Genomic DNA, 13,352 nt, shown 5'->3' with positions numbered 1-13,352 from the left:
TCGGGGACTTATGATCATCAACGGTGCAATTGATAGGATTGCGCCGTTAGTCTTCTAATGCCCAAAAGCTATTGTATATCTGTATGCCCTTCCACAGCACTATAATATTCAGAAGCAACTGCACAAAAACAAATAGATCTGGTTCCTATGAGAAACTGTACTCTGAGTACAACATGTACATGATGTGCATCCAACATGAAGGGTGCATGTGCGTGTTTTGAAGATGTTTTTAAGTGCATTCTACTCTTAACACACTTTAGCAGAAGCATTGAGCTGGTCCAGGGACTACAGAAGCAAGCAAACTCCCAAAGAGCGAGCGACCAGAGCGAGAAACAGGGGGAGCAAACAGGAGTTGGCCAGGGGAGTTGCAGTGGTAGAAGAGACAAAGGAGACAAAGGCTAAGAGTGGGACTCTGCTTTTAACCTCTACTGAGTAGAGGAGCAGGCACAGGCTACTCTAGAACAATCACAAAGCTAGACACAAAAAGGGAAAAGAGGCAATGGAAGGACAGGACTCTCCAGTGGTGGTGACCTGCAAGGTGTGTGCAATGTTTGTTTTCTTGCCTGAGAACAACATGGCCTACACCTGCAACAAGTGCAAGTTGATCACGCTGCTGGAAGAAAAAGTAAGTGGACTGGAGCGGCGACTGTCGACCCTCCGGGGAATAAGAGAACACGAAGAGTTCTTGGACAGAATGGGGGAACTACAGCAGCAAAGGGAAGACCAGAAGCTTGAAGAGCAACAGCAAGATGAGGCAGTGGGAAATGCTGAGGTGAAGAAAAATGGAGTAGAGGATACTCCTTGGAAAAGGGTGACAGTTAGGAGAAGAAGAACTAGATGCCACTCTGCACCAGTGGAAGCAGTGGAGCTGTGGAACCGATTCCAGGTACTTGCGGATGAGACTGGAGGACAGCCTGCAGAGGAAGAATCACAGGGCAACCTGCATGAGAGTGAGCAAGAGGCTGAAGGTCAGTCAAACAGAGGCGATGAAACCCAGGCCTACAACAAGAAGAGAAGAGCGGTAGTAGCGGGAGACTCCTTGCTGCGTGGGATCGAGACCCAAGTATGTCGCGAAGACCCGTGGACTCGCCAGGTATGTTGTCCCCTGGGAGGACAGATTAGAGACGTGACTGAAAGGCTGCCTGCACTCATAAAGCCCACTGACAGGTATCCCTTTCTTCTCATCCACGTGGGAACAAATGATACCGCCAAGCGGAGCTACAAAGAAATCACGTCAGACTTCGAAGCTTTGGGAAGGAAACTCAAGAACTTTGGGGCCCAGATAGTTTTCTCATCCATCCTTCCAGTAGTTAGAAGAGGGATAGAAAGGGAACGAAAAATACTCAGGGTGAATGACTGGCTATGAAGGTGGTCCCGACGAGAGAGATTTGGATTCTGGGGCCACGGGCTATACCTCCTGCAAGATGGGCTGTTGGCAAGGGACGGGTTGCACCTCACAAAGGATGGGAAGAATGTGTTTGGCCACAGCATGAAGAACTTCATCAGGAGGGCTTTAAACTGAATCCTACTAGGAAGGGAGATGTAATGTTGGAGGTAACAATGGACGTAGGCGCAAACACTGAACCGGAGAGAACAGCTCTGATAGCGCCCAATAATAGTCTTCAGACACATGTAGGAAGAAAGCCAGACTATGAAGCACATGGTCTTCGATGTCTATATACTAATGCCCAGAGTATGGGAAACAAGCAGAACGAACTTGAACTCTTAATACAGGAGGGAAATTATGACTTGATAGGTATAACTGAGATTTGGTGGGATGACTCTCATGACTGGAATACAGCAATTGAAGGATATAACTTGTTCAAAAAGAACAGGAGGAACAGAAAGGGAGGTGGGGTTGCACTGTATGTGAAAAATACATATCTCTGCACAGAAATACAGGAGGAGGAGCTTGGTAGCCCCATTGAGAGCATCTGGATCAAAATAAATGGAGCAAAGAATAAAAGGAACCTGGTGGTCGGAGTATACTACCGGCCACCCAGTCAAGGAGAAGACGAGGATGAAACTTTTGAAAAGCAAATAGCCAATGTTTTAAGGAAGCATGATGTAGTAATAATGGGGGACTTCAATTTCCCCAATATTTGTTGGGAGACAAATTCTGCAAAACATGGCCCCTCCAGGAAATTCCTGACTTGTGTGGTGGATAACTTCCTCCTACAGAAAGTAGAGGAAGGAACTAGAGGATCGGCTATCCTTGACTTGATCCTAAGCAACAGAGATGACTTAGTGGAGAAAGTAGCAGTTACAGGAACTCTGGGGAAAAGCGACCATGTTGTACTTGAGTTCTTAGTTCTAAGGGAAGCAAAAGCCGAGTGTAGTCAAACACGTACCCTGGATTTTAGGAAAGCCAATTTTAATAAACTCAGAACAATGATCAGTAAGGTCCCATGGTAAGTGACGCTAATGAGAAAAGGAGTCCAAGATGGGTGGAAGCTTTTAAAAAAGGAAATTCTAAAGGCACAATTACAAACAATTCCAACATGAAGAAAAGGTGGAAGACAACAGAAGAAGCCAATGTGGCTTCACAAAAAGCTTAGGGATGACCTGAAAACAAAAAAGTACACAAATAGGAAGTGGAAAGAAGGCCAAGTAACAAAGGAAGAGTACAGGCAGGCAGCACAGAATTGCAGGGATGGCGTCAGGAAGGCTAAAGCTGAGAACGAGCTGAGGTTAGCGAGGGATGCTAAAAACAACAAAAAGGCTTTCTTCAGCTACATGCATAGTAAAAGGCAGAGGAAAGAAATGGTGATTCAGCTATTAAATAAGGATGGCAAAACGATAACAGATGACAAAGAAAAGGCAGAGGTGCTCAATTCCTACTTTGGCTCAGTCTTCTCCCAAAAGAGGGTCTATGACCCCCCTGGCAAAGGAGAAGTATAGGCTGAAGGGGCAGGATTGCAGCTTGAGATGGATAGGCATATGGTCAAGGAACACCTAATTGCTTTGAATGAGTTCACATCTCCAGGGCCAGATGAACTGCATCCTAGAGTAATAAAGGAACTGGCAGAAGAATTCTCAGAACCTCTGTCTATTCTCTTTGAGAAATCATGGAGGACAGGGGAAGTGCCAGATGACTGGAGGAGCGCTAATGCTGTCCCTATCTTCAAAAAGGGTAAAAAGGAGGAACCTGGGAACTACAGACCAGTCAGTCTGACATCAATCCCTGGGAAAATTCTGGAGCAGATGATAAAGCAATCCATCTGGAAGCACCTTGAAAACAATGCCGTGATTACTCGAAGCCAACATGGATTTGTCAAAAACAAGTCCTGCCAGAAGAATCTGATCTCATTTTTTGATCAAGTAACCTCCCTTGTAGACCGTGGGAATGCCGTGGACATCATATACCTCGACTTCAGCAAAGCTTTCGACAAAGTGCCCCATGATATCCTGATGAGCAAACTAGCTCAAAGTGGGCTACATGAAACAACGATCCGGTGGATCCACAGTTGGCTACAGAATCAGACTCAAAGAGTGCTTATCAATGGGACCTTCTCAAACTGGGGAGAGGTAACGAGTGGGGTACCGCAGGGCTCAGTCCTGGGCCCAGTGCTCTTCAACATTTTTCTTAATGACCTGGAGGAGGAGGTGCAGGGAATGCTGATCAAATTTGCAGATGACACAAAATTGGGTGGGATAGCTAATACTTTAGAAGACAGAAACAACATTCAAAGTAATCTGGATAGACTGGAGTGCTGGGCAGAAAACAACAGAATGACATTTCATAGCGATAAATGCCAAGTTCTGCACCTAGGAAAAATAAACCAAATGCACAGTTACAAGATGGGGGATACGTGGCTCAACAACACTACAAGAGAGAAGGATCTTGGAACTGTTGTAGATCACAAGCTGAATATGAGCCAACAATGTGATGTGGCTGCAAAAAAGGCAAATGCTCTTTTGGGCTGCATTCATAGAAGCACAGCTTCCAAATCCAGGGAAGTACTAGTTCCCCTCTACTCAGCACTGGCTAGGCCTCATCTGGAGTACTGTGTCCAGTTCTGGGCACCACACTTAAAGAAGGATGCAGACAAACTGGAGAGGGTTCAGAGGAGGGCGACAAAGATGATCAGGGGACTGGAAACAAAGCCCTATGAAGAGAGACTGAAAGAACTGGGCATGTTTATTTATTATTTTTATTATTAAATTTATTAGTCGCCCATCTGGCTGGTCACCCAGCCACTCTGGGCGATGTACAACATACCATAAAACAATTTAAAACAATAAAATTCTACCATAATTTTTTTTAAAAATACCCTAACCCACCCCAAATGCCTGCCTGAACAACCACGTTTTTAATGCACGATGGAAGCTCATTAAAGAGGGGGCATGACGGAGTTCCCTAGGGAGGGAGTTCCACAGAGTGGGGGCCACCACAGAAAAGGCCCTCTCCCTCGTCCCCACCAGTCTAGCTGTCCTGGCTGATGGGACAGAGAGAAGGCCATCCGAGGCTGATCTTGTTAAGCGGCCTGTCTGGTGTTGCTGGAGGCGCTCCTTAAGATAGGCTGGGCCGGAACCATATAGGGTTTTAAAGGTCAAAACCAACACCTTGAATTTGGCCCGGAAAACAACTGGTAACCAGTGCAACTCCTTCAGCACTGGAGTGATGTGATCTCGCCGGCAGCTGCCTTTAATAAGGCGAGCTGCCGCGTTCTGTACCAGCTGCAGCTTCCGAACCGTTTAGCCTTGAGAAGAGAAGACTGAGGGGAGATATGATAGCGCTCTTCAAGTACTTGAAACGTTGTCACAGAGAAGGAGGCCAGGATCTCTTCTTGATCATTCCAGAGTGCAGGACATGGAATAATGGGCTTAAGTTACAGGAAGCCAGATTCCGGCTGAACCTCAGGAAAAACTTCCTGACTGTTAGAGCAATACGACAATGGAACCACTTACCTAGGGAGGTGGTGGGCTCTCCCACACTGGAGGCATTCAAGACGAGGCTGGACAGCCATTTGTCAGGGATGCTCTGACTTGGATTCCTGCATTGAGCAGAGGGTTGGACTCGATGGCCTTGTAGGCCCCTTCCAACCCTACTATTCTATGATTCTATGATTATTGCTGTTGCTATGTATTTTTTAAGTAGAACAGGCTAAAAGTTAAATGCACATGCTCTTCATGTTAAACTTGCTAAATATCGATTTTGTACTCAGGAATTCCTATCCAAGTACAGATAGCACAAAAACCAGAACAACCAGTGGCTTATGACCAGGGCATATTACTTTAACAGAGTGCCCCAAACTAGTGCTACTGTATGTTAAAAAGAAATTAACAGGGATCAAAATCATCTGCAAAGACCCTGAACTCACAGATAGATCAGCTTTGTAAATGTGTTTCTCTCAGGTTTCATTTACAGAAACATCTGAATTTAAAATCACAAGGATTCTATGTTCTACCAATAAGAACATAAAGCTTCTACCACCCCTCTTACTTTAACAGTGCTATGTGCCTTGGTTAGATTTACAGTTAACGGGATGGGAGTAATCAACAAAAGAATAAATTAGTCAGAACAGTCAAAAGCCAAGGAGAGCAATTTTGCAAAACTGTTAACCACTAGCCATCCAGTAATGGGCTTAAGTGCATAGCATTTTGTTGGGTTGCCCCCCACCACTCAGTGTGCATGCTCAAAAGGGCATAGCTTCTGCCTTCCCACTTAGCTCCTAACAGACCGCATACATTGGCTATATGAGGATCTATAAACTGAGAGAAGGATAGACCAACAGCTACAGTAAAGCTGGAGGGTGGGTTGTGTGACAGGAATCTCCAATGTTAGCTCAGGATGTTCCGTGACAGTAGCTGGCACAAGGTAATGCTGAGGATGGTCTTGGTAGTATGGCAAAATGGGACCTGTTTCAGTATCTATGCCTAGATGGTGATCTATCCTAGCCATAACAACAAGAGTTTTCCTGAGGGGCATGGGAAAGTGAACGGTGATGGGAGCATAAGAGGGGGATCTAGAGTGTTGGTACCAAGACCTACTGACTCCCATCCACAGTCATAATTATGATGACACTATTCCCTATGTTGCCAAGACTGAGGTGATGATCCCCTGGATTCCAAAAATCACTGTGCAACGTTAGGCATATGAGAGCAGCGTGGCAGACTCAGTGTCTTGGGATGTAGGTGAGTTGAGGCATGCAAATGCTTCAGAGTATGCTCCCTAATGTCTCTGTCTGATATGGATCCCTTCAGGCATCACAGATTGATCCCAACATGTGCCATGGTCAGGACTGAGCACTGGCAAATCCAAGAGGTGTCTCTTCATTTTCAATACGAAACGGGGCTGGGGGTTATCAAAGCCTAGGGAGGTTGTTAAGCAGTGAGGGTCTCTACAGGAAGAGACGGTACTGCAAGACCTGGTATCAAGGCAGCCTTCTTATCCCTCTTTTTCTTCTTAGGTGCTGCTATATCAGACACAACCACTTCAACTAGGTAGGACTCAACAACACTGGTTTTGACCCCGGCAGAACCTGAGCAGCCATCATGGTAGAAGGCCTGAGAGACGAGACAGAGGCTGTTCGTACCAAATTTAGGATGGCAATTGCTACTGAGGATGGTCCCAAGAAGGGACCCATTCCTGTGGCAGGCAGTTTCATGAAGAAGTCAGAGGAGACTGCAGGCTGATCAGAGAATAGTTGGTCCATGGCGTCCCCAATCGACAAGGGCATGGATGAGACCGGTGTTTGAGCAAACTCATGACAGGCACAGAACAGCGGAGGCCTTGGCCTTCGCATATTCCTAGAGGAGCACCCTGAGCCAAGCGCTGACAATGCTGGCAGGATTCCAAAACTTGGTCTTCTCCCAGGCACAAGCTGCGCCAATCTGTGGGAGATAGCTTGGTTCTACAAGTGGAGCACTTGCAAAAAGGCACCACCCTAAGAGCCAAAAGTCCTGTAGAAGGGCACTCCAAGATGTGAGGTAACTTTGAAAATGAACGTAACACAGAAGAATGTAACAAAAAATAATGAAGTAAGAATAGGAGAGAACAAACAAGTGAAGGGTTGTTGTTTTTAACAGCCTACCTCAAGCTCTTTAAAGAATGAGCAAAAGTCTTACAGTCTAGAGGATGCTCTTACAAGCAACAGGCAAACAGTAGGAAATAAGCAGGAAGGTAGGAGCCACACCCCGTTAAGCATGCACATTGAGGATGGGGATGGGCAGGCTGCCAAAACACTAGCCTAGCTCTAGAAAATTCTGAAGCAAGGCTCCGACCAGCTGCTTATCCTATATATATGGGACAGCATTAAGACTACAAAGAGCAATTTGTTATTACAATAATAATACTTTGCATTTATCAGCATTTTAGATATTCAAAGCACTGTAGATACATTAACTCAGTAACCTCTAAAACAATCCTGTAAGGTAGGCCAGTATTTTCCCTGCAATTTCCAAATGAGTGTCTCTGTGCGTGTGTGTGTGTGTGTGTGGGGGGGTGATGCTGAAAGAATATAGCAGGTTGCTATGCAGAGAGCTTATAATGGCAATGCATCATAAATTTTCTTCTTTCAAACTACCTGGCTAAACAGTAATGAGGACATTTTCTCCCCGACACTGTCAGACCTAGTAAATTATTGATAAGTGAAATATGAATGTGCATCAGTGACAACTAAATGTAATTTCATTCCGAACCAGAGTCACACCCACACTTTCAGCTAACATTCCTCTGCCTTAATGGTAGTTCTTGATGTGCATGAACTGTGTTTATCAGCAAATCTCTTGCCATTCCAGAGCCCCGAACCAATTTCTATGGTTGTTCTATGACCATGTGCTCGAATATCAGCCTACGTTCCTTCCTGCCCTACATACTTTTACTTCCCTTTCAGATTTCAAAAGCCAGGAGAAACAGGACAGAATCACTGACAGCTATACCACTGGAGGGTAGAAGCATAAAGATTAAAATGGCTCATTCAAATTTTAGATGATGAAAACATCACTTTCCTCAGACTTTTTCAGCATTGTTCTACCTCTAACATTCAGGTATCCATTTTTAAAAGCTTGATGTTTCTTGATATCATCCAGAAATGCTAAGCTAAAATAGTTACAAGTATTAAGTTGAAGGAATTTGTGTCCACACCACTACACAAGGCAAGCTTAAAAAAAAATAAAGGAAGTTTATGACGGAATAATAATATATAAACATAGCAGAACCTAAAATTTTGTAATAAGAAGCTATAGAGAAGTTTTACTTTCATGGATTTATTTACCAGAACCACATGTACAAGTTCCTTCTTTCATGAATTCCATTTTCTGAAAGGAAACCAAGCAACAGTTCTTAAAATGGTGGCAGTGCTTAATCCAGGGCCCAGCTTACACATACCCATACCTTTCCAGCTAGAGTCCCAGAACCAGTTCATATCTCACAGGCTATGCTCCCAATGAACCCAATTTTACCAACACCCAGCCTAAGTAGCTAAACTCTGTTTTGTCATTCTGCTACGAATTGGGATTCTAAAACCACACATCACCATTCTTTCTAATACCGATTTGAGTCTTACTGTGCTTCTAGAGCTGGAGCCAAAACCACACCACTCTTAAACGAAAGATTCAGAGTATACCCAAGGTTTGCACATATACAAACAATCTTCAGGGGAGAAAAAACCTAAGAGGCCAAAAACACACCCATAATAACTGAATGGAATGGAATGCTGCCTGACTGAATGGAAAAAGCAACAACTGACAACTGAGTATGAGGTATAATAAAATTAAGCACCTAAAAAGGGAGGATACACATAGATATATAAAAAGTGTAGAAAGAACTGTCTCGCTCTCTGGATAGGTCAGTTCCTGGTTCACACTAAGAAGCTTTTTAAAAATGTCCCCAGAAATGGAACAGAGCATTGCAGGCGGGGGCGGGGGGGAGAATGGGACGGGATGGACCCAAATGGTAGCAAAGGGAAGACTTCTTGCCTTTTTTTTAAAAAAAAATTTTTTTTAATTTTTTTAAAAATTTTTATTTTTTTTAAAACCCGTTACTGCAAACTCTAAAACAAACACAGTTCATTCTCCAACTTGCAAGTTCGAAGGGGCTGAAGCTGGGAGAGAACGGCTTATGACAACTCTGCAGCATGGTTTACACTGAATTCTGCAGGTCAGGCTCTGAGTGTTTTACAACAACCCTGCAGTGTTATCCAGCACTATTAGACCCCATTGCATGTTGGGATGAAGCTGAAAGAATACAACAATCCTGCAATGTTATCCACTGTTTTTATCCCCACAGTGCAGCCTGGGCTGAGAATAGAATACAACAACCCTACAATGTAGTTCACTGTTATTACCCCTAGGGCAGATTAGAAAGCTCCTCTTTCATCATTGAGGCTGCCCCCCATCACATATAAAGTGAGGGTGGAGCACATTTCAAGAAGCAAAGAGCTCCTATATGCAGGAAATTGAACTCATTGCTGCCACCGCCCCACCTGTGGCTTAGCTCTCCACGCCCCCCCCAAAGGAACAGAATGATCCTCCTTTGCCAATTAGAATACCAAAACATAAAGTTGTACTTCTTCCTATTGCTTATACTAGGGTTGTTGAACTTCTTTTAACCTGAGAGTCAAATTCCATTTTAGAGAAGCTCTTGGGGGCCAGATTCCAATGGTGGGCAAGACCAAAGACAAAACGACAGTGTCCAAAGACAATGGGGGTAGAGCCAAAATACCAGCATGTTTTCACTTAAATCTCTTGCTGCCAGTAAAGAAGCCTTAGGAAAGACATTTCAATCTTTTAGAATGGGGTGAAAATTGCACAAAAGCCGAGGAACCATCGAATGGGGGAAGGGGGTTTTGGGCCAGGGGAAGGGGGTGTGACCTTCTGGAGAACTCTAGAGGTCCAGATAGGGATCCCAGGAGGTCCGGATTTGGCCCCCAGGCCTGAAGTTTTGCACGCTGGGATTACACAACCCACTGCAACCACTTTTGTGATTTTAAATGCGTGTCACATGGGCGGTAGGGTCATTTTCAGCTGTAGTAAATACCACATTAGATGCTGTACCTGAAGTTAGTTTTCTATTAAGAATGACTGCAAGAGTTAATTTCTGCTCCAAAATCAAATATCCATACTAACTAATGTAACAATCCAAGTCCTCTAAGTCTATCGCACATACATAAAATTATGCATCTTCAACATTCTGTTATCCAAAAAAAGACATACCCACTTACCCTAGGTTCTGCTTAGCACACATATACTGCCAGACAACTGTAGACTGCATTAAGCAACCCAAGTATTAGGACTTGCAGGGGTTTCAAGAAATTCTGCATCCAAGTCACATTCACACCAGACATGGAAAATGCAATGCATCTTATGTATTATGGCTAAAAGCTTTAATTGGTAGGCTAATTCGTTAAAAGTTTCAGTTGTTCAGTTGGGGTCAACTGTAACTGGTGTGGCTGAGAGTTAACAGCACACTTGCTTATTGGTTGAGGCTGTATGTTAAATTATTTATTTTTTTATACCGTTTAAATTGATTTTATCTGTACACCGCCCCCAGGATCTTAATGGTACAGGGCAGGATACAAATGTTTTAAATAAATAAAATAAATAAATGTAGTAGCTTTTGTTTATCCTTATACAGTTGCTTACCTGGAACTATAGCTCTTTGAGTCATCATCTATGCAGTCATACATAAATGGGTACTAAGCCTGAACAGAGCTCTGTTCAGTAAAATGTCTAAAGCTAGGCTTAAGTGTGGCAGGAGTCCAACCTCCATGTGGACCCCTAAGCCACCATTTTGTGATTGGTTCTACCCTCCCCCACTACCATTTTCTGATGTGGATGGTGGATCTTGCCAAAAAATCGTAGATCCTACAAAAGTCTGCTGCCCCTGTAGCCAAAAGTCTGTTGCCCCGGTAGTTGATCATGGCCATGCTGTCTGTGACTACCTGTCACAGCACATCATGACAAAAATGTAATTGTTAATTTAACAGTTGGAGCTGGTTCATCTCTGAATGACTTCACAAGAGTTAATTCTGCTTTAGTACTAAAATGACCAAATTATCATCCCATTTTTGATGAAAATTAATCTGAAAACAATTCAGACTAATTGCTTAGTGTGTACCCACCTCCTAATAAAACCTAAATCTCTGAATATGTATTAAGGCTATATTACACAATAATATACTTCTGCTAAAAATGATGATTAAATAGAATCTTCCTCACTAGTGATTTAAATAATTAAAACTGAGTCCTTCAGAGAAGTGATTTAAATCCATTTGATTTTAATCATGATTTAAATCCATTTGATTTAAATCAAATCAACCTGGTACAGTCAACCATCACTATGCTGAACCACTTTGGCCTGACAAAGACCCTACTCCTCCTGGGAATCATAAAAATATGGAGCAGCCACCCAGTGCCCAGGATGCTATAAGCAACAGCTCCAGTGCCCTGTACCTCTGTGTTTGAAGGAGGAGTCAGATGGAAGGTATGATAAGAGGCTATGTGGAACTGAGAGGCAAACTCTATCACATAGCCAACCCAGATGATAGTGAGCACCCAATAGCCCATGGTGACCTTCTGCCACACACCTGCAAAGCCTTGGAAGTGATTACCATACATGAGCTGGGAGTGACTAGGTACTAGAACCACGGACCATCCATTACAGTCCTAATCTGTGTTAGATACAGAGAGTCAGAACATAAGAAGAACTGTGCTAGTTCGGAGGCCTATCTAATCCAGCATTCTATTCCCACAATGGCAAACCTGTTGCCAATGGGAAACCCACAAGCAGAACCTGAATATAATAGCACTCAACTGCTTGTGTTCCCCAGCAACTGGTATCAGAGGCAGTACATCGCTCAATACTGGATGTAAATATATCATGACTAGTAGCCACTGATAACCTTATCCTCTATGAATCTGTCTAATAATCCACATTCAAAGATGTCCAGGTTGGTGGCCATTACTACATCTTGTGGCAGCAAACTGCAGTTTAACTAAGTATTGTTTGCAGTACTTCCTTTTATTCCTCCTGAATCTCCCACTATTCAGCTTCAAGAGTTAACCTCATAATATTAGAATCTGAGGTTATCTCTGTCTACTTTCTCCACACCATGCATAATTTTATACACCTCTATCATGTCCCACCTCACTCGCCTTTTTCTAAGCTAAACAGTCCCAAACACTGTACTCTTTCCTTATAGGAAAGTTGCTCCAGCAAGTTGATCATTTTGGTTCCCTTTTCTGCACCTTTCTTGCTATGAAAGAATATAAACAGTGCAGTTCTCTGGTGCTTTTTAACTGGTTCATAAATAAGCTGGAATTAGGGGTGAGCAGTGAGGTGGCCACATTTGCTGATGAAACTAAATTATTTAAATTAAAACAAGGTTAAAACAAAAAGGGAAAGTGAAGAGCTCTGAAAGGATGCTGTGAACAAGGCAAATAGAAAAGGAATTGAAACTCTCTGCTCTCTATTCTTTAACCAGCCACTGATCCATAATAGTGTGCCAGGCAACAGGGCATGAAAATTGCCTGTATGGAGGGTACCTCTACATAGTGCCCAATAGGCAACACATGCTAGGTGGAGTCTTCAGTGATTATGATAGGGCAGTTGAACACAACATTTAGAATCCCCTATGTCAGCTTAACCTCTTGAGCTCTGCTGCTGTGACAGTGTTTACCCAACTACATGACGAGACCTACAAAGTCATTGGCTGGGTTGAGTGCTGCTAGACCCCTGGGCCTGGACTAAGAGCCAAGGCCATCACTATCGAGCGACACTAGGTACTGGAGTATAAGCTAGGCTTCAAGACGCAGCAAAAATGTTAAATATTGAGTCTGTAAAGTACAGAGATCGCTAGGAACCAAGGCTGGGACTTGGTTGTGAGACTGCAAGTTTAGCACAGAGTAGCAGCATCATGGCTGAATCTTAGTTCCAGAATGGTTTGCACCAAAACTATAGGTACCAAGGCTATACATTAAAATTTATTACTGTTCAATATTCAATTGGCAAATTCCAACTGTAGGTGAGGCTGTTGGAGAATCCATGGCTTGTGCATACTGAGATCTATGCATTACTATCTAAGGAGCAATTAGTCAGCTTCAACAGTAGATGGAACAGTAACCTATCTTGTAAATTAGTGAAATCCTGCTTGTTTCCCTGTCCCTGGATCTAAGCACTTTCCTTTGCAACTTACTGTTTCTGTTGTATTGCTGAAGTCATGCTGAGTAATGCTGCCTGCAGTCAGTTGCTTCCATGCATGGTAATACAGTGAGCACTCTTGTGTGCTTTCCTCAGCTCCGTAGCTCTCTAGTAGCAAGTATTAAGGCAAGTACCGAGGCTCCCTATGCTGAGAGGCACTCAAGGTACCAAATGTGAAGTCCCACAGTGATAGCCTCAGTCAGCATCA

The 13,352-nt window shown here is 43.6% G+C and overlaps 1 protein-coding gene across 2 annotated transcripts in view; it reads right to left on the bottom strand.

Moving 5' to 3' along the window:
- KCMF1 (potassium channel modulatory factor 1) overlaps nt 1-13,352 on the bottom strand; it is a 79,004-nt gene that overhangs the window by 28,991 nt on the left and 36,661 nt on the right. The window lies entirely within an intron of this gene.

This window comes from Heloderma suspectum, chromosome 2 (assembly GCF_057233095.1).
Source record: "Heloderma suspectum isolate Gila_16-S chromosome 2, 16-S_ref, whole genome shotgun sequence".
NCBI classification, from domain to species: domain Eukaryota; kingdom Metazoa; phylum Chordata; class Lepidosauria; order Squamata; family Helodermatidae; genus Heloderma; species Heloderma suspectum.
This window is presented reverse-complemented; position numbering and strand designations above follow the sequence as displayed.